Source organism: Pteropus alecto, unplaced genomic scaffold, assembly GCF_000325575.1.
Source record: "Pteropus alecto unplaced genomic scaffold, ASM32557v1 scaffold95, whole genome shotgun sequence".
Taxonomy (NCBI): domain Eukaryota; kingdom Metazoa; phylum Chordata; class Mammalia; order Chiroptera; family Pteropodidae; genus Pteropus; species Pteropus alecto.
This window is the reverse complement of record NW_006441071.1, coordinates 9720149-9740512: the sequence shown is the minus strand read 5'-3', so window position 1 is coordinate 9740512 and position 20364 is coordinate 9720149. Positions and strand designations below refer to the sequence as shown.

Genomic DNA, 20364 nt, shown 5'->3' with positions numbered 1-20364 from the left:
AGAGTACCCATGGTGCTGAAATCATTGCTTAAGAAATCCCCAAAACCCACCGGGATGTAAACTGTTGCTTTCTTTTCCAAAAAAATAAAATAAAATAAAATAAAGCCAGTTTCTTTAATTCATTAATTATTAATGATGCCTTAATAAAAATTAGTCAACAAGTGATATTAGCATTTATTGTAAAGTCTATTATTTTTATTAACAATTATGCTTCAGAAAACTCAAGAATTATTTTTTTTCTAAAGAATTATGATGATCCAGCTCCACAAAAAGATATGCAGTTAGAAAATAAGGAGATTTAGAAAGGATATTTTATATCATTGAATCCAAGTCCTACACTTTGCAGATAAGAAAACTGAGGCTCAAGAAGTTTGTTTAGCCAAAGTTCAAGGCTTAATAGTGACATTTTCAGCCCTAGAAACTATGTCTTCAAATGATAAAAATAAAAGTAATATTTTTGTGAACATTTACTGTGTGCCGAGCATTGTGTTAAGCATTTGGGATGTGTTATTTTAGTTAATTCTCACAACAAGCCTGGGACATACTATTTGGGTGGGATTAAATTGACTTTAACTGAATAGTTACTCAACTCTTCCACATCAAATTAGTACCCTCTGAGATTCAACTTTGTGTTTCCACAGAAAGTGTAACAGTAGCATAGGAAGACGAAATAACATTAAATTGTGAATAAAATGTTGCCACTATATTTCAGTGACTTCTCATGCAGATAATAATTTTACCAGGGATTCATTGTAACTAAGGAAATACATACTCATTAACCCACATATGAGTGGACAAAAGGTCAAGAGGGTAGAGGGAAGTAGACTTTTTCTATAATAACTTTCTAAATATTAAAAGATACCCACCTAATCAATAGCAATCTACAGATAGCACTTAAGCATATTTTCTGCTTATCCTCTACAAACAAAGTATAAAGTGGTCCAAAATAAGTTTACTTGCTCTTTAAAATTGGGTTTTGGAAAGAAATAAATTTTTATAAGCATCTGCCCTATTTGGGGTACACAGTTTACATCTGTAAGCCAGGATGCAATCACATTTTAGAAGTATGTCTGTGTTGTGATTCTGTCACAAAGTCAACAGTGTTCCTACTTGTATTAACTGGCCCTCCACGTCCATCCATAGTCCACAGAGTGTTCCCAACAAAGCCAGAGGAGACTGACAACTTAGAGCCAAACTAAGTATAGAGACTGGAACTACACCAACTCCCTAGAGGGAAGCAGCATTTGAGAAGAAGCCCGAGAGCTCAACCGCACAGTCAGAGGGACATATGTGTGCACAGCTTCACTATGTTTGCTGAACTTTGTTCTCTCTCATTGGAGCTCTTGATGGGATCATCGCAATCACAAGTATCCATAGAATACCAGGCTATTTTTCATAACGTAAGAAGGAAAGAAGGCAGGGAGTGGGGTGGTGGATGGGGCAGGGGAAGGAGGGGTGAGGGGGAATAGAAAGAGGGAAAGGAGGGAGGGAGGAAGGGAAGAGGGAGGGAGGAAAGGTAGACTGGAGGGAGGGAAATCTACAGAAGCTGCCTACTAAACTTAGCGAATATGTCACAAGCCACACAAGCCAGGTAAGCCCAGAAGTTTTAAGCCATTAAACACTCAAAAAAAAAAAAAAAAAGAAAGGTTTTGCTTTTGTTTTCCAATACTTGAGAGTAAGAAGCAGAGGAAGGGAGTGGTTTCTGTTAGAGACTCTCCTCCAAAATTTTTATGAATTGAACCCTGCTCTTGTTCCAGATGTTTTCATTTCTGATCATCATCTTTGTTGGATTTACCCACTGAACCCTAGGAGAATGTAAAGAAATGTTTTACTCTGAGTTGTTTAAGAAATTAAAACAATCTTGCTTACTTTGTATGAAAGTACACTTCGCTTCCCTTCACGAGACCATTATGAAGTCACATTAGCAGTATGTTATGTAAAGATGCTCAGAGACTAGACTAGTTGGTACAATTAAAAACTCAGCTTAATTCAGTAAAGCCAGTCATTTCAGATAGGAATAAAAATGACAAGGTAAGCAATATTAACATCTGCTAAACTTTCTTATAAACACACACTAAATCCCTTCAAATGTAAACTCAAAGTCCTTCCGAATCAGACACATCATCTACAAATACTAACCAAAATAATCATAAAAGATATGTCTCTTTCAACCAGTTAGAATGAATTTGATCATTCTGAAAACAATTTGCTATTCATCTCAACACTGCATTACTTTTATGAGTCAACTGTATTACGAACACTGCAAAACATCAGAGAAAGTTTCATAGAGCAAAGACCATTTACATATACTAATGTGGCAAAAATTGCTTTCAAAATCACAATGTTTTACAAAGTCCATATTCTATTCTTCCTTTAGTGCTTTTTTGACAGTTGGAAATGGGTACAAGTTGTAATTTACTTGTATCCATTTTCTACTTTAGTAATGTCCAGTAAAATCATTCAAACAGCATGACAGATAAAAGGCAATAATGAAAAGTGTTTGAAATCTTCTGATAGCTCTAATGTACACTGAATGCAAATAGTAGCTGGTGATTAAAATATACATAAATAATGTGAGATTCTATAAGATATCGACATATGTCTGATGTCTACTAAGCTAGTCCCTAAATGCATTTAAGTTTCCTGCAATTAAAATGTTATGTAAAATGATAGGCATAGATCCAGTAATCCCCAAAGCTCATAGTCCACCTTTACTTTACCTAAATGGAGAATTGCTTTGAGAAAAATCCTGTTAAGATATAGGGAGATCTGACAGTGGGTAACAGTATATTTTTGTAGTCATGAAAACAGAACAACAACAAAAAAGACACCATATGTGAAGTCAATGGCAGCTAAACCCATCATGTTTTCCATCAAATAACACTCCACAATTTGAAAATTATGGGGAAAACAGGCAATGAATTACAAGGAAGAGGGAAAGTCAGTTATGGTGATTACTAAAATAGCCACACATTTCAGAAATGACTGACTAAACAGGGCCATAATACACTTCAAGTCATGCGAAACAGAAAATTAACCAGTGTTTGCACGCACTATGTGTGTTTTGTTAACAGGGTGATTTTGATTAAGTTTATGGTCGCATTGCAGGATCACAAGACTTCACAAAGAGGTTTACTTTAAATATGAAATCTTTCAACTGTAAAAGTAATCATGTCTGAAAGAGGCTAGACATTTAATATTTCTCTAAATTGGAGTTATCTCTCTTTCGCTCTCTTTTTCAGGTGGCCTGAGGCTTCATTTTTCTATGAACTGAGCAACTGATTACACCTACCCCCCTACAAAGAACAAAATATAAAAATTTAAAGGAAAAGAAATGCAACTCTTCACTTTATATTAGTCCTCTCATAAATTTAATATCTACTGTTCATTATCTGGAGAGCTGAATAATGTAAAAGACATTTTCTTTTGTATTCTTATTTTGCCTAAGTTAAAAACAAGTCGGTAATACAATTGACTTGATATTTTCTGTGGGCCCCAGAAATCTTAACAACAGTGATAACACATCCAGTTCATCTAGAGGCCACAGCCACAAAACTTACAGTGAAAAAGAAAAAAAAAGAAAGGGGGAGGGATAGTTAAAGAATGAGATAGCAAGTTCACAGCTTTTCTCTTCTAACTTACTATATAGGAAGACCTTGCTAAAGAATAAATCTTACTGGACTGTATTTCACTATCCACTTAGCTCACAAGAGGTTATTAACATTGATTTGAGCATGTGACCTTTGAAACAGGATGCATGGCTACTTTTGATGATCTATAAGCCCGATATATAATACATGACAGGTAGAAAGATAAAGAATTGAATCCAGTATGTGAAGATAGGTATTGTAAATGATAACATTGCTATTTCAACTTATTCATTTATCACTTCAGGGGGTGTTACATAAAAATTCTCATTATCCTCTAGATTTCATAAGCAAATTTCAGGATGTAAGCATAATGCTTATGGCTAATACTATGTGATATACTTTGATGTTGCTAAGAGAGTAGATCTTAAATGTTCTCACCACAAAAAAGAAATAGTAATTATGTGGCAGAATGAAGAGGTTAGTTAATGTTGTGCTCATAATTATGATGCGACATGTAAATGTTACCAAATCTACACACTGTACACTTTAGACTTACACAATGCTATGTGTCAATAAAGCTGGGGGGAGGGGGAATTAAAAAAAAAAACACAAAAGTTTCAGGATGTAACACGATTGCCATTTACTGGATAGATGATGTCATCTTAACAATGAGCATAATTTATAATATCATATAGTCTTTCATAATATTATAAAGTTGAATGGAAAACCAAACAGAATGTAAAATGTGAAAATTACATGATCGCATTTGTTTTATAGATAAAAATGTAGAATTCAGTAATTTTGCAAAATATTTTTGTCAAACATCTGACCATCTTTTATAATCTGTCTGTTCTTATAAAGTTGAATGAAAAACCAAACAGAATGTAAAATGTGAAAATTACATGATCGCATTTAAGTTTTATAGATAAAAATGTAGAATTCAGTAATTTTGCAAAATGTTTTTGTCAAACATCTGACCATCTTTGATAATTTGTCTGTTCTTATTTACTTCAGAAATAATATTATTAATAATTACCCTGTTCACCCTGTTCATACATCTAATTTCTAAAGATTTATATAAAGAGGAAAAATAATGGCAAAGGTAATAGTAGTAGCATCAAAACCAATGCAAATTGCTTTATTTACTGAATATTTCATGTGTCAGGCAAAGTACTCTTAAAATGCATTATCTCATCTAACGTCCACAGCAATACTAGTAAATAGGTAGGTGCTCCTATCATTCCTATTTTAGAGATAAGAAAACTGAGGACCAAAGAGGTTACACATTAAGAATTTAATCCCCAGTCCATTCAGAGACCAACACAGTGACCCAGGACACACAGAGACAACAATTTCTAACAATCGTTCCATTGCATCCTCCTCCTATGGCTTTGAGTAAGACATTAAAAATTTCCATTTCTCAGATTTTTTCCTATATAAAATGAGGGCATAAAAGGAAGTAAATAACAGACTTGCTTTCTAGCAGACAGCTATGTGAGTAACTCCTGAATTTATGTGGGGTTATTCAAAGCAAATAACAGCTCATAGCATGGCTGGTGCTTTTGCCTATTAGAGTGGGCATGACTGAACTGAGGAATCCAACTGCTTGGAAAAGGTCGAACAGATATGATCTAGGTCATGCAAGGACCTTGGGTAAAAGTCAGTAATAGGGAAAGGCACTTGTCTCGGCAAATATTCAAGTGAGGCCCAGAGCATCAGATTCAGAGAGTCAGCAAAGCAGAACAAGCGCATGGGGTGAGTAGAGAAACTGAATGACCCCTGGCCTTTCTGCCTGGTTAGATATCACCTGGGCTCCTGGGCACCAGCTGTAGCCAGGATAAGATCAGAAAGTACAGTGGATCTTGCCTTGCATTTGACTCCTGTGAGCAAGGCAGATGGGATCTGTCTGGAATTGTAGTCTCTCCAAATAAAGCTAAAAAGAAAATCTGAGTCTTCGGCCACGCCACCCTAAACGTGCTTGATCCCATCTGAACTTGAAAGCTAAGCAGGGTCGGTCCTGGTTAGTACTTAGATGGGAGACCACCTAGGAAGACCAGGTACTGTAGGCGTTAAAATAAATAAATAAACGAAAAGAAAAAGAAAAAGAAAAAATTTGCTTTTCAGAAGAGTGGAGGAACGCGATCCTAGCACTCTCCTGCCTCTGGATACTACACTCACTGGTCTTTCTGCTGAACTCTTCTTCCCTAGAAAGTCACTTGTTCTGTTATCCACCTTACTTAAAACGGCACTGATTCCACCCCTTCACACAGTGGTAACTTTCTATGCCCTTTCCCTGCTGTGTTTTTTTTCTTCATCACTAGTGCTCATCACTATCATTTATTTTACATACTATTGTATATCTATTTATTAACTATCTCTCCACTGAAACGAAAGCTCCCTCAGAAAATAACCCTGTCTTTGCTGTTGCCTGCTGCAACCTGAGTACCTAGATCTGTGTCCGGGACACATTTCCTAGACTTTTTATGTGCTGCTATATACTCTATTATATCAAGTAAGAGATGGTTAAGTTGATAAATAATAATAAATATAATCAAAGTTAGTGACCTTGAAACTTGTGAACTAATTCAGGCATAAATACTGCTCAAAATGCAGAACTTGAATGTTTTGATACTTTAATAGAACATTGACGAAACAAACTACAAGATATGCTCTATTTCACAAAGAAAGGGAGCCCTGGGCACAGCTCTAAAGACCAGAGTTATTGGTTAATCACTTAATACCCAACTCTTCTTGGATTGTTTTTTCCTGGTTAAAAATAAAAAGGTTTTAAATGTTAGGAAAGCTACAGAAGAACAACTGCTATGTACCAAATATTTAATCAAAATCCAACCTTACGAAAATATAGAAATTAATTTTTAATCTGTCATCTATGATATATAATTCTTAATTTTAGGTTCAAAGTTCAGAAATTCAATAAAAACATGTTTTAAATATAGGATATAGAAAATTATGAGAAAACAAGGCATATGTTTTTCTTTCAATTATAAAAATAATTGAGAAGAGATTCTGGAATCATCAAAATTGAATTTTAACTCAAAATAGGCATTCCCTAGATGGAAGATTATCTAGCATCTAAATTTAAAATAAAAGACTGTGCCATTTAAAACAAAAGTAGTTGGTTTGTTTACTTGATTTATTGTGAGGTTGTAAAAAGAAAAATTTCCCACTACAATTAAATATTTGATACAATTAAACTATATGTAATATGCCCAAAACTCAGAATATGAGTAAGTCCTATGATATTATGTGAAAATCTGAATGAAAGCTTTATCATTTCCAACTAAAAATTTTAGGGTTAACTAAAGTACATTTCAAAGATTAAACTGGAAAAGTTACCGAAGAAAAATCTGTAAGAAAAACATAAAGAAGAAGGATTCAGGCCAACAAGCTATAGTAGCAGAAAGAAAAAAAAAGAAACTATGGTAATTGAAGGAGTATTATAACTGACTCAGTGATGGGCCTATAGAAAAATAAAACTGAAAAAGCAAACCAGAAACACATAGTAAACAAAATGATTTCAAATAAGATTTTTTTAAAGTACCATTGCAAACAATTGGGTAAAGAATTGTTTAGTTTTAGGATATATAATTGACCATTTTGGGAAAAAAAATTATTTAGAACCTTGCCTTATACAACAACTTCACATCACTTACAGATGATTTGAGTGTGAGACTGTCAAACTGCATACATCAAGTTTCCATGAGTGGCTCGGAAATGTTTCACTCCTAAAAATCAATCCTTTTAAAATTCGACCTGAATTTAACTTAATGTACATATTTCATTAAACTTTATACTATTTTCTAATAAACTTTTTGAAACAAACAAAAATACCTATTTATAACTAGTATCAGAAAACATTGATTGACTAAAGACTAGGCTATCTAGTTTGGCAGCTTTAAAAAAAATCTATGCACATAGAACTCTTGGTTGTGAATTTATAATATGCCTTAGTTATACTTTTTTCTAGCGAAGCAGTATCTGGTTTGTAATCTGGAAATAAATATAATGATAATTCATGGGTATTTAATACTTTCAGAGACTATACCATCTATGTAAGTTTGAGGATCACTTGACTGAAGAACAGACAGACGAAACAATATAATTCACCATATTAACATACTAAAAATGAAAATCCAAATGATCATCTCACAGAATGTAGTAAAAAAAAAAAAAAAAAGGAACAAAACACCAGAAAAACTAGAAGAAAACTTACAAAAGGAAAATCTAGTTTTAAACATAATAAAAATAATAATAGAACAATGGATCATGGATAGTTTTGACAATGTAAATTAAAAATAACGTGTATGTAAAAGGAATTGCTAAATAAAGACAACAAAGGCACATTTGTTAAAAACATGACAAAGAGTTAATATACTCAAAATATAAAGAACACGAACTACTGAATAAAACCTTGAGGCAAAGGAAATGTAGAGCTAATTTATATAACAAGGGTAATTACTTGCAAACAAACATTAAGGAGAAATTATCACTTTAGTAATTAAAGAAATTCACATTAAAACAATAATGAGGCAGTGATTTGCCTATTCAATCAACAAAACCTACACGATGTTCTTCAAAGTGACCAAGGAAAAAAGAAACCAGCAATTTCCATCCTTACTGGTGGCACTATCATCAGCAACATATATCCTTTCTGGACTGAAATTTGGTATTATGTTTCAAAAGACATAAAAATATTCATATCCTTTGACCTTGTGATATCCCTTCTATGTATCAGTCCTAAGATAAATAATGCAAAATACAAAAATAGCTATCTCAATTTAAATGTTCCTCAAACTGTTGTATTTGTAATAGTGAGAGAAATGGGGAAAGAAAAAGAGAAATGTCCAACAATAAGGAAGAGACACATTTAGTCAAATGAAATACTGGGCAACCATTAAAGGTTACAGTCATGAGGCGGCAAGACAGGAAAATACATTTATGCTAAAGTGTTAGCTGACAAAGTACTAAAGAGCAAACTCACCGTATAACATAAAAGACCAGAAACTTTACTCAAGTCGGAACAGTGGGCTGTTTTCAGAGGACAAGATAATGAGTGACATTTTTTTCAATGTTTCTAAATTTTCTATAATGAGGTTATACTTTTATGGCTATAAATTCGATGAATAAAAGTTATAGTATAAAACTGTAAAAACAGTATAACTCCAATGTAAAAAATTACTATGGGTTCATGTTTTCTTTCAGATCGCCCTGTTGTGACTCAAGGTCTCTTTTCTTACTCTGCCATTTGTCAGACACACCCAAGTGGAATGATCCACATTTCTGTGCCTTCCTAGTCTCAGAATACGGGCTACCACTGGGGTTCAGCATTTAATCCAGTAGGCCTATAATTACATACATTTAAAACATTAACATATAAACTACATGTTTATGAAAACTAATGATGCACATCCTTAATTTTTTTTAGATAATTAAACAAGTAAAAATGATTCATTGCCATTTTAATTGACTTAGCAACCCTCTAGTACCAATTATGTATTAACTACAGTACTGTACTGAATCTGATATCGCATCTTCTACAGTGCATGTTACAATAAAAACAAAAGACAAGGATCAGTCTCATGTATGAATCACCGTGTTGCTTTAACTGAGAGTTCTCAGCATCCTTTTTATAATGATAAACTCAAGTTCTACATTGTTACCTAGAATACTTAAGTCATGGCTATAGTGTGGTGGGGTTGAGGAGATGAACTCTTAAATCTTTCTAAGGGTGAAAACGCGTGGCTTTTATATAGCTCCTGCCCTATCATAGTATTCCTGAGATCATCAAGATTTAGATCTGTAATTAAAAGAGGAACCTGATTTTCACCTCAGTTACTGATAGATATGGTACATATAATCACAATAAAAAGCCAAGACTTGAAAAATGAGACTTTGCAAGGGATGAGTACACCCGGGCTCCAGTGGATTAATTGGCTCAAAGTAGGCTTTCCACTTTTCCATTTTGTTATCAGAAGCTGAAAATGTCGTGAAGCATAAACACTTCCATTCTTGCCATGAATCCTCTTTGGAAAGGGAATAAACAAAAAAATAAACAAACCTCTTATTAAAGAAAGAGAAACAGTTTTTTTTTTTTAAACTGAGAAATTTTCTGGGGAGAGGGTAGGGAACACAGTCCATGAATCTGAGCAAACTCCAATTCATTTTACACCAAAACGCCCTCAACATTGTGAATATAAAATCCCCTGCTCTTAACAAAGATCTTATTTTTTCAATGCTATGCAAATTATTTTAATATGCAACAATTGTGTATACTGTTGTATTTCAGACCATTGCCTTTAAAAACCCTTATACCTCACAAACCTCTTTTTACTAATTTTGAGTATAAGACTAGAGACATCAACAAAGACCATCTTAGAACTGAATTTAAAAAAAAAAAAACAAATTCATCTAACTGTTGCTTCATTCTTTCTAAAGCATATTTAAAACAAAACAACTCCTTGATATAACTACAGCAGCAATGAAAAAAAAAATCGATCTGCAAAATGCAAACACTGCAACCAAAAATACTAGAACCTGTGGTGCTCCCTGTGGTAGATAATAGAGACTCTGGTTGTAAAAGGAAAACAGGAAGGCATTTGGGAACTATTACCTCGGCTTCTATGACCAAAAAAGAGACTGGTTAAGAGAAAGTAAGGCTATGTTTCCAAAGAATTGTTACAAAGTCTTTTAGCTTCTATCCCTCCACCATTCCCTTACTGTTTATTACAGCTCTGCAGAAACATTAAACTGAGCCTTTAACCCTTGCTTTGAGAGCTAGGGAGAAAATAAAGAGGGATGGCAGTGGGGGGCAGGTGTAAGGTAATGGCCTAATATTGTATCTACCACTCTGACACTCTTCCCCACTAGATTGTCAGGGGTGAGTCTGGAGAGCCTCATCTGCCCCTAAATCTCTTTCAGTGATTTCTAACAGGTTGTTCTGATATGTACTTATCAGTGTTAATATCATGTGACATTTGATTGGCTTGATCCCTGATAAAATTCAAGAGAACTATAACAAAGCAAAAAGGCAGTAGGAAAGATGCCAAGAGGAGACTATGTAGTGCTTTTGCATGCTCCCCTCCCACCACCGGTCCCGGATTTCCTTCAGGCCTCCCTCATGCCCATTTCAGCCATGCTAACAGACACATTTGCTCTACTGTGAGTATGGAGCTGTAGAACATCAGACATCCAGTTTGCTGAGGACAGCCCAGTCTATATCTGTTGCCCCATTAAGAGCATCTCAATTCACTCTCATAGCATCCTGTTTGGATCTTAAATTAGATGATCACCCCACTGAGCCTCCTCTTAGTGACATATTGCCACTCTTTAATCCTTCTCATATAGCTATGTGGTGAAAATGGCTGAAGACAGAAAATGTCAGAAAAATCTCCCTGGGGAAATTTGAGAGATGTGGTGGAGCTGCCAGTACTCAATTTGTTTCCACAGATGTGTATTTCTCCACATTGGGCAAGTACAAAATCAATGAGTATGCATATTTGTATTAGACAAAAAGCACAGAATCTCCTATCAATTCACTTTCCTTGAGGATATATTTCTGAGACATACTATCTTTCACTTATATCTGGCGGGTACATTCTGTCCTACTAAGATCAACTGGTATTCTCAGCATGTAAATGGTCTACCTTTATTTTTATCACAAATGTAACTCTGCAAATATCAAATGATGTTCCAGATTGATCAAGTACACCAGTGCTATCCAATGCAGCTAGGTGCAATGACAGAATATTCTATGTCCGTGCTGTTCCTCTATCTGACAGCAACTAGCTACACGTGGCTAATGACCACTTGAAATGGAGCTAGCACAACTAAGTTTATAGTTATATTTACTTTTAATTAATTAATAAGATTTGGTCTCTTCTGGTTAAAAAAAAAAAAGATATAAAGATCGGTCTTCTGTTTTTTTCCCTTGAGTCTTAATGAGAAAGAGCGGTAGATTCCTCATCAAAGCAGATTGTGTCCGCTATGAAACCTCTCAGAACCAGCCATGCATTGGCCAGCACCCCATTCCTGGCAATATGACAAGGACAGTGTTAAGTACAGAAAGAAATGATATTGGCCTCCAGAGAGCAAGGCAGAAGGGCTAGCTGGGACAGCAAAGTCTCTTAAGTTCCTCAGCAAAACAACATAAGGGTTTAATGCCCTTTCTAGCACCTTTGGAAAAATTCCCATTCATTCTCTGAGAAATGGTAATCCCTATGAAAAATAGGCCATCATGGCCCATTTTACAGACAGAAATGTGTTCTCATCTACAGGTATGGAAACGGTGTAATGTGTCACTCTGGTAACTCGATAATCCAAAAATAAAAAGTCTTATGCTTAAAATATCTAAAAAGTAATTTATTTCTCCTTTATCTATAAGTAATTCTATGTTCATATAGCCTGTGGATGCAAGCTTTTATCTATCTTTTTCTTACTCCATTATTTTTCTCAATTCTAGTTGGAAAGAACATTACTATTATAAAATCATACTATAACATTTTACGTCTTCTCTTCTAAATATTAAAGACTATTTTAAAAACGTACACAATCAGAAATGGTAACAGGCTTTTAAAAATACATTTATTAAAAGCTATTAATCATATTTATATTTCTTTTACTTAGTATAGTTTTTTAGTATGAACAACAGTCACTAAATGACTAGTTTGATATACCCCTGAAAAGGCACTATCATTTTTTAAATGCCTTGAAATAAAATATTATTCAAAATGAGGCCATTCAGAAGATGCATATTTTTTAAAATTTCTCATAGAAACTAACCATCTGTACTATAATCCATTGTCTGCTCTACCGAGGTGATTTATTAAGGATAATGAAGCATATGATTTAATAGCTGCCGAAAATCCTTTTTCAAGTAGGATGGGTATAAATAATACAAAAAGATGGTCCAATAATAGCCAAATCCTAACCTAAGAACTATTCTATATGCCAGGTCACGGGAAATTAGATGAGCTCAATTAACTATAGAGTATGTGAAGTGTGGCTAGACAGCTAAGGCTCTAACTACCTTCTCCTATTCTAGTAGTGATGATGATGATGATGATGATGATGATGATGATGATGATTTAGTAAAACCTGTATGCTCCACTATCATGGTGTAATTTGAGTAGCATTTTTCCACATGATAACACAAAGCTGTCCAATTGGAAATGAACATTTTGCTAGCTAGCACAAATTTTCCAAAATCTTAAAAATCCAGGTATCTATTTATCAGTGCAAATTGTCCTTAACAGTGTTTTGCTCGCCCTTATATTTTCGTAATGCCTTGTATTTAGCAGAGTTTTAATGTATGAAACTTTAAAGAATTAATAAATAAGTGGGAGAACAAGTGAGCGAGTGAATAAAATGAAGTCTCTAAAATCCTTGCAGAGGAAAAAAAAAAAAAAACTGCCGTTCTATATCCCTGTGAGACCTAGTACTAACATTTACCATCACTTAGACTTTTGAGTTTTGATGGCCAATTGTCAAGAGGTTATTTCCTTTGGTGGCAAAGGTTTCCTTAGGCCAGCTTCTTATAAAGCATGGGAGGAAAACCCTGCAAAATCATACACACTGTTTAAATGAAAAGTGTTCAAACATTAGCTCTTATTTGCAAACTGACACACGCCTCTCCTGGCTATCTCTGTTAATATTCAAGTCTTTACAAGGCCTTATGAAATCAGTGAGGCAAATTTCTGATGACAGGAAATACAAGCCGTTATATACGCCAGCTGTTTGGCATGAAAAGATTGCCTGGCTGTGCCTTACAGACATGGCACGGCCATTCATTGATAAGCTGACACAGCCAGTCCTGTCCCCATGCCACCCAGCCAGTTCATCTAAAATCAGATTAGATGTTACAAATCCTAGTGTTCAAGTAATACTGGGCTGCAGAAAATTTTCATGGCTCAACATAAACAAGGGGCCTATGTGTGAGACATATGTCACCTTCCAAAAAATGTATGCTTCACCAGGCGCATTCACCACCAGCATATTTCCACACTGCAGGGCTTAACACTCTTGTTCTTGTGAGCCTGGCTTGCCAAAACTGAGATCAATTTTATGAGATACCATTAGTCTCTGTTAGGGCAGTCATTTGAATAACAACAGATTGGCAAGTATAAAACTAAGGCACCTGTTGTACATTTGGCAGCCTGGATGAGGCCTCTTAAAACGAAAACAAATACGAGCTATAATCATGCCAGGCAATGGCTTTTGGTTCAGTAATGACCATGTGTCAGAATTAAGTGCATCTGGGAATTCCTACCACAGCCAGATGTAAAGGCAGATTTGTCTTGTCTGGTGGCATATGAGTAGATATTCACAGTATACTCAGATTTGGCTTTGCCTTGGTTTGGTAGGGAACTAGGTAAGTGGAACTTAGCTCAAATAAAATAAAATAAATTACTGAGGACCACTGACAATATTACCGTATAATGTAGAGTTAAATATTAAACATATGGGTTATAAAATTTGAGCCATAAACTAATTTACCTTTGATTTTTCTGAGCACGCTGATTCGTTCTTGAACAAATCAACAACATGCCAATATTGCTACTACACTGATCCAGGCCATGGGGTTATGGGAAGAAGACATGGTCTTGGCTTCAAGGACTTTGTAATGAAATCAGACAATAAATAAGCAATCACGATGCATTATGATAGAAGCTATATGTGGAATGTATTCAGGGATCTTGTAGTGCATAATAGGAGGCCAAGATTAGGAGAATGGGAAGTTTTCCTGGAAGTCAGCTAAGGTATGTGACCTGAAGGAAGATGTGAGTCAGGCAAAAATGGAAGAGGAAAGGACTTTCCACATGAAAGGAGAGAAAGCATGTTCAAAATTAAAGATGGAAAGCTCAAAGCACCTGGGAAACTGTAAATACTTTAGTATGGCTGGAATGTATATGTGCTGGGGGTGTGGATAGAGGGGAGGGGAAAATGCATATGAGAACGGTAAGGTGGCAAAAGACAAGGAAAGGGGAAGAACATCATGGGCCAGATGACTTTTGCTGATTTGTTCAAGCTTTATATAGAGGGAATGGAGAGTCATTAGAATATTTAAAAGACAGCAATGATCGGACTTGAGTTTCCTAAAGATCTTGCTAGCCGCAAAGCAGAGAAATGACTATAGTGAGTTCCCAACTAAACACAGAGGCTGCAAACCAGGCAGAAAATGAATTATGGGGGCCTTGCCAAAAGACGCCACCTAACATATTAAAAGGCAGTGAATAATTTTATTGAAAGAAAATTAATACTTATTTTGGTATACTTGAAATAACAAGAGGTTGTTTAGAGAAAACAGATTTTAAATAATAAATTTAAAATCGAAATTTAAATTATGTATTTCCTATTTTTGGTAAAAATACATAGAATTCAAGTTGAGTCTGGATAACAGTAAAAATCAGATGCAAATAAACTTAGGCGATCATTTCTTAAAGTAGAAATGAATATGCATAACATATTCAATTGAATATGCATAACGAGTTATTAAACTTGTCATTCTTAATTTATAACTATTATCATCAAAAACCATTTATTTAGACCCAACTGTGGAAGAATCCTCAATACACATTACCCAAAGAAGGGAGTACACCCTGTTCCCGGCTTCTTGGAGGTTCTGTTTATAGGTTAACTCACAGGAAAATATGGCTAAAAAGGATGGTATATGCATGTGAGAAGCAATCTAGAAACCTGAGCAAAGAAGATGTAACTATTGACATACTATATGAGCCATAAAACACCAAGGTATTTTCCACATAACTTTATTTTATGTACCATGTCTAATTTAAAACTTTAGGGTGTCTCGTTGGAGGAAAAATAATTTTCCAAATCATCACGCAAATGTAACATCTTGTATTGTATTATTTATAAAACCATAATTAATTAGAAATAGGTCTCTGAGCCTTATAAAAAAAGAAAAAAGCTAAACCTTTATAAAATATGTTAAATGGGAAAAAAAAGCTTACCAAATCATCCGTTATTGATAACAAAATTAACAGGTGAGCAATGAAAATAGAGCATTTTAGAAGACATTATAATTGAAAAATTTTCCCAGATAAAATTGTATGTGGCAGGCTGCCAATAAATAGAATGCATACATATCAGCCCTTGGCATAATTTCATTTCTTTGATGGGAGGCTCTTTTTCAGATATCCCTGCTGGTTCAACATTTCTCTTTGTAAAAATACCTTTGATTCCTTACCTGTTGGGCAGCCTTTGTGTGTTTAAAAACTATTCTTGGTGGGAATAGTTCATTTAACCACTTATGCTCCAGCACTGACCCCAGAGCTCAGGCAATCTTGTCACTGGCCTGAAATCACATAATTTTAGAGCTAGAAGGCAACTGCTGAAAAGAGATCATGTAGGCTAAACTGCTTTAAAAAAAAAAAAAATCAGTGCCTCCAGTCCCAAACTGAGCAAGGAATAGAAAAGATTCTTCAGAAATGGTAGGCAGCAACCTACATAATACTTAAGATTCTTCCTGAACTTGGGTATAGAACACAAGTCATCAGGTATACTTGCCTAGTATATGTGAAATAATTCAAAAACAAAAACTATGCCAGATAAAAGAGTATAGTGAAGCGTTAAGTGTGGAGTAGATAAAAGTTGAGATTACTAGACTTAAAATCTTGGCTTTAAGTTCCATCTTTATTATATGTACTGTGAAATATTGGGAAAATTACTTCACCTCTCTATGAACCAACTTCTTCTTGAATAAACTGGTGATAATAAAAACATCTGACGTACACAGAGTTACTTTCGAGATTAAACATGACAATAAAGGTAAAGCACTATGCCAAATGCCTGGCATAGTAAGTGCTCAGTAAATTTTAGCAACTATCACTATTAAGACTTTACACATCAGTCACTGCTACTGAACTTCTAATATCAAGAAGATTAAAGGAAATGTGTTTTTCACCTAACTCAGCATCCCGAGCATCATCAGAAATTTCAAATGAATAATTATTCCTCACAATTATGATTTCAATTAACTTCAACTCATACTAAATTCAAAGAAAAGGGCATTGCATTCGAGCTGAGAATTAAAATATGAGAGAATAATTAGGAAGATTTCAATGAACACAAGTTAAGAAAGATGGTAAGGAGAGAAAGGAGATTCCAGGAACAGTACTGGTGGAACCAGAGGTACCCGAGGGCAGAGTTCTCCCTGAAGACAGTGGCTCTGATATTGAAGGTGGACAGAGTACCTGGGGCTATGGAGAGAGAACAAGTTTTAAGATTAGACTGCAAAGCAATCTGACCATTGTGCTGAGGATTTAGCACTTGAGTGTGCAGACTTAAGGTTTACGTTTCAGAAAGCAAACGTTTTTAGGAAGAGAAAAGAGAAATCACAAAGACCACATACGAATCTAGTCATGGTGTGCTGAGCATCTAAACAACTTGGTAACAGGGTAGAGATAGAAAGGGAGTGATAAAGTTATGAGATTACAGGAATAAAATCTACAGAATTGGAGTGAATGAAAGAAAAGGAGATAAAAGATGACACCAAAGTTTCTAGTACGGAAATAAATCAGATGATGAGATACTGAAAAAAAAGTAGATACTAGTACGGGTAAAAGATAATATTTAGGTTTACAAAATGCAGAGTTTGAGATACAGGCGAGCCATCTATTTCTCAACCATCTAAGGAGGAGATACAAAATTCAGGTCTGGAACTCCACAGAGAAGCTAGGAAATTTAGTCTGAGGGTTACTTATGCAGAAATTATTTATTCTATGAGAAGTGTATAGGAATATCTCAGTAAACAATATAGACAGTGACCTGAAGCGGGCCATAAATAAAAAAAGACAATAAGATTTTAGGATGGAGATAAAGACACAGAGGTCCAAACATCAAAGGAAGAGGAAACAATGTTGATGAGGAAATTGAGGGTCAAAGAAGGAACTCTAAGAGAACAGCTTCTATCTATGGGATATTTGCAATGGCTGATGTGCCCCCCACCCCCAAATTATTCCTCTAGGAAAATATTATAATTCCCTCCTTCTCCCACCCCCAGGGGAAAAAGTAAAAATTATTACTTGACCAGTAACGGGATTTAGAATATTTAAGAGATTTCCAATAGAGTACTATTGTTCCCAATTAGCCAAATAATCATGACAGATCCATTTAAAATAAGATATAACACCATGTATCTAAAAATCACACTGAACTATTTCAACCAGAAATATTCAAAACTGGTAGCCCTCTTAAGAGTTTCCCTCTTAAAATCCTTTAATAACATTTCAATTAAGTTACTATTATGAGTAGTTTGAATATGTTTTCACAGGGAGGTCAGGGTCTGCTTGTGCAGTTAAGAAACCATTAGTGCATGCTCAGTATGTCTCTTTAGTTGAGGTGGAGCAATAAGAAGAGGGGTAGGGTAAAAAATTATTTTAAACATTGAAAACAAATGTCTTTTTGACCTATAATAGGACATTGGATCATCATGAGATGTGTCTAGTCTAATTTTTCCCTGTGAAATTGTACTGGAGTATCGTAGGGAGAGACAGAAGGCAGTAAATTCCTATCCTCCATCAATACATTTGACCTCGGAGCAAACCCCACAACTGGCTACAGACATCCACCATCCATCATTGCTCTTGAAACCCGATCTTACAGGAAAGGACAGCTGCACTAGGCAAAGAGCTAAGGAGCTTTCTAAGATGCACTACCATTAAAGAGAGAAAAAAAGCAATTCTTTGGGTTCAGTATTTTAATTAACTGCTTTTCTAAACATTTCTTTTCCCAGACTGCACTCCACATCGAATATCATCAGGAATCTATCAATACATTTTTTGACTTTTAAGCAAAATGCTCTTTTCACACATTCTAGGTAAAATCATTTCTAGCTTTCGCTTTAAAAGCATCTGAGATAAATAGTGCACTGTGGCATACTGATGTGTGCAGATTTCAAAAACATAACTGGAAGGAAGAGGCAGATCCAGCACCTGTAGTAATTACAGCATGTACACAATAGAGTACAAAGAGGGAAAATGTACACAAAACACATTAGACAAATCTAAATCTTCAAATCAGGTAGCAATAATTTATAGCAGGTAGCTAAAGATAGCAGAACTACATCACAGAAACTAGTGTTATTAAATATAGCATGTTCATTATATCACTTCTACATCCAGAATTTTTTTATTTAAAATAAAAAATAAGACAAAGTCGTATTATCTTATTGGATCTTCATCACAACTATGATTATTCTCTCCATTTTACAGATGGTGAAGCTGAGCCCCTGAAATGTTATATAACTTCTCCCAAGATTCCACAGATAATAAGTGACTAAGCTAAGGCATAAATTTAGTTACATCTTCTTCCTGCGTCAAATTTACGTTCTTTTCTCTGTAGAAAGAAAGAGAGAGAGAGAGAGAGAGAGAGAGAGAGAGAGAGAGAGAGAGAAAGAGAGAGAGAAAGAAAGAAAGAAAGAAGGAAGGTTGATCAAGATTTTGCAATCTTTAGTATTATCATTATATACGTTATATATCTGCATCATTAAATAAGATTAAATGATAACTGTTTATAGAATCAGCACTAATACAAATCTTTTAGTTAACGAAAGGAGTCTGTTTACTGAAGCTTGTTACTTGTGACCCAGTGATTACAGATAACCATTTTATATATTTGAATGTACAATTTCTCCTTATCTCAAAGCAGTACTGAGACGTGCTATTTTCTAAATGCAATTCACAGATCTCAATTTAGTTAACTACTGCTACATTAAAGAATATAGCTTGAGGGCTGCTTAAAAAAAGATAATTAAGAATTTATAAATTCAATCACTCTCATGAAATTGACAGAGTTAAGATGTTTAAATCCAGTAAACAGCAATGTGGTAAAGGTCACGACACTCCTGACATAGTTATCTGAATGTCAAAGTTAAAGAGTGTTTCTGGTCAGTGAATTCAAAGAACTGGGAAAAAGCCTCGCCCCAGATGGCTGCTTTTGCTCTTGTATTTTGTTATAAAAGCTGAAGGAGCAAAGAGGAGTCTGCCACCTGAGAGCGGCCACTTGCGAAGGAAGGCATGGCGGGATTGCTGCAGGTGGGGAGCGAGGAACATCTAAGTTATCTCAATACGATCTGGATACTGGTACACCTGACCTACAGGATATAGATAGAATCGGTTTCCAAATTGTCATTTCTTTCATTTAATGTACTAATCTATTACACATAGGGAATTGACTTTGGGGCCAGCAGAGGTTGAAAAGCCAAAAAAAGTTGGCTTTGTTGTTGTTGTTGTTGCCGGTAATTTTATTAAAGCTATAGAGCAACTGACAAGTGCAAGTACTGATATAATCCCATTAAATATACATCAGCATCAAATAGAAAATAATGGTCAGAAAGACAGTGAATGAATTATTTTAAGAGGAAGGAGGCAGAACATTGCAGGCATTATTTTAGTCAATTTTTCCCCAATGGCGAGATGCCTTGAAAAGTGTGGCAGTGTATATGGGCATAATACTTAAATGTCTTTCATGTCTAAGTCTTAAAAAATATTTTGTAAATAAAATTTTAAGAGAAAAAAGTGCAAACTGTTGATTACATCCAAGCATATGGGTAATTCATTAAAGGGGCAATGAGGGGCATAGGCCTTGAATCTAATTTTGTGAAATACGTCCTCTAAGAATTCTATTTCATTAATGCCTCAGTCTAGCACCACTGTCACGACTTTATTATTTAGGTTACGTTAGGTCTGAGACTGCCAGAGCACACAGCATTTGCTCTTTGCCCTCCCCAAGACTTATG

At 34.9% G+C, this 20364-nt stretch overlaps 1 protein-coding gene and 1 pseudogene across 16 annotated transcripts in view; one reads left to right on the top strand and one right to left on the bottom strand.

Moving 5' to 3' along the window:
- The window catches only part of PTPRD (protein tyrosine phosphatase, receptor type D), a 468668-nt gene that overhangs the window by 443637 nt on the left and 4667 nt on the right, over positions 1 to 20364 (bottom strand). The gene's annotated exons all lie outside the window — the stretch shown is intronic.
- LOC112485035 lies at positions 5541 to 5659 on the top strand (annotated as a pseudogene).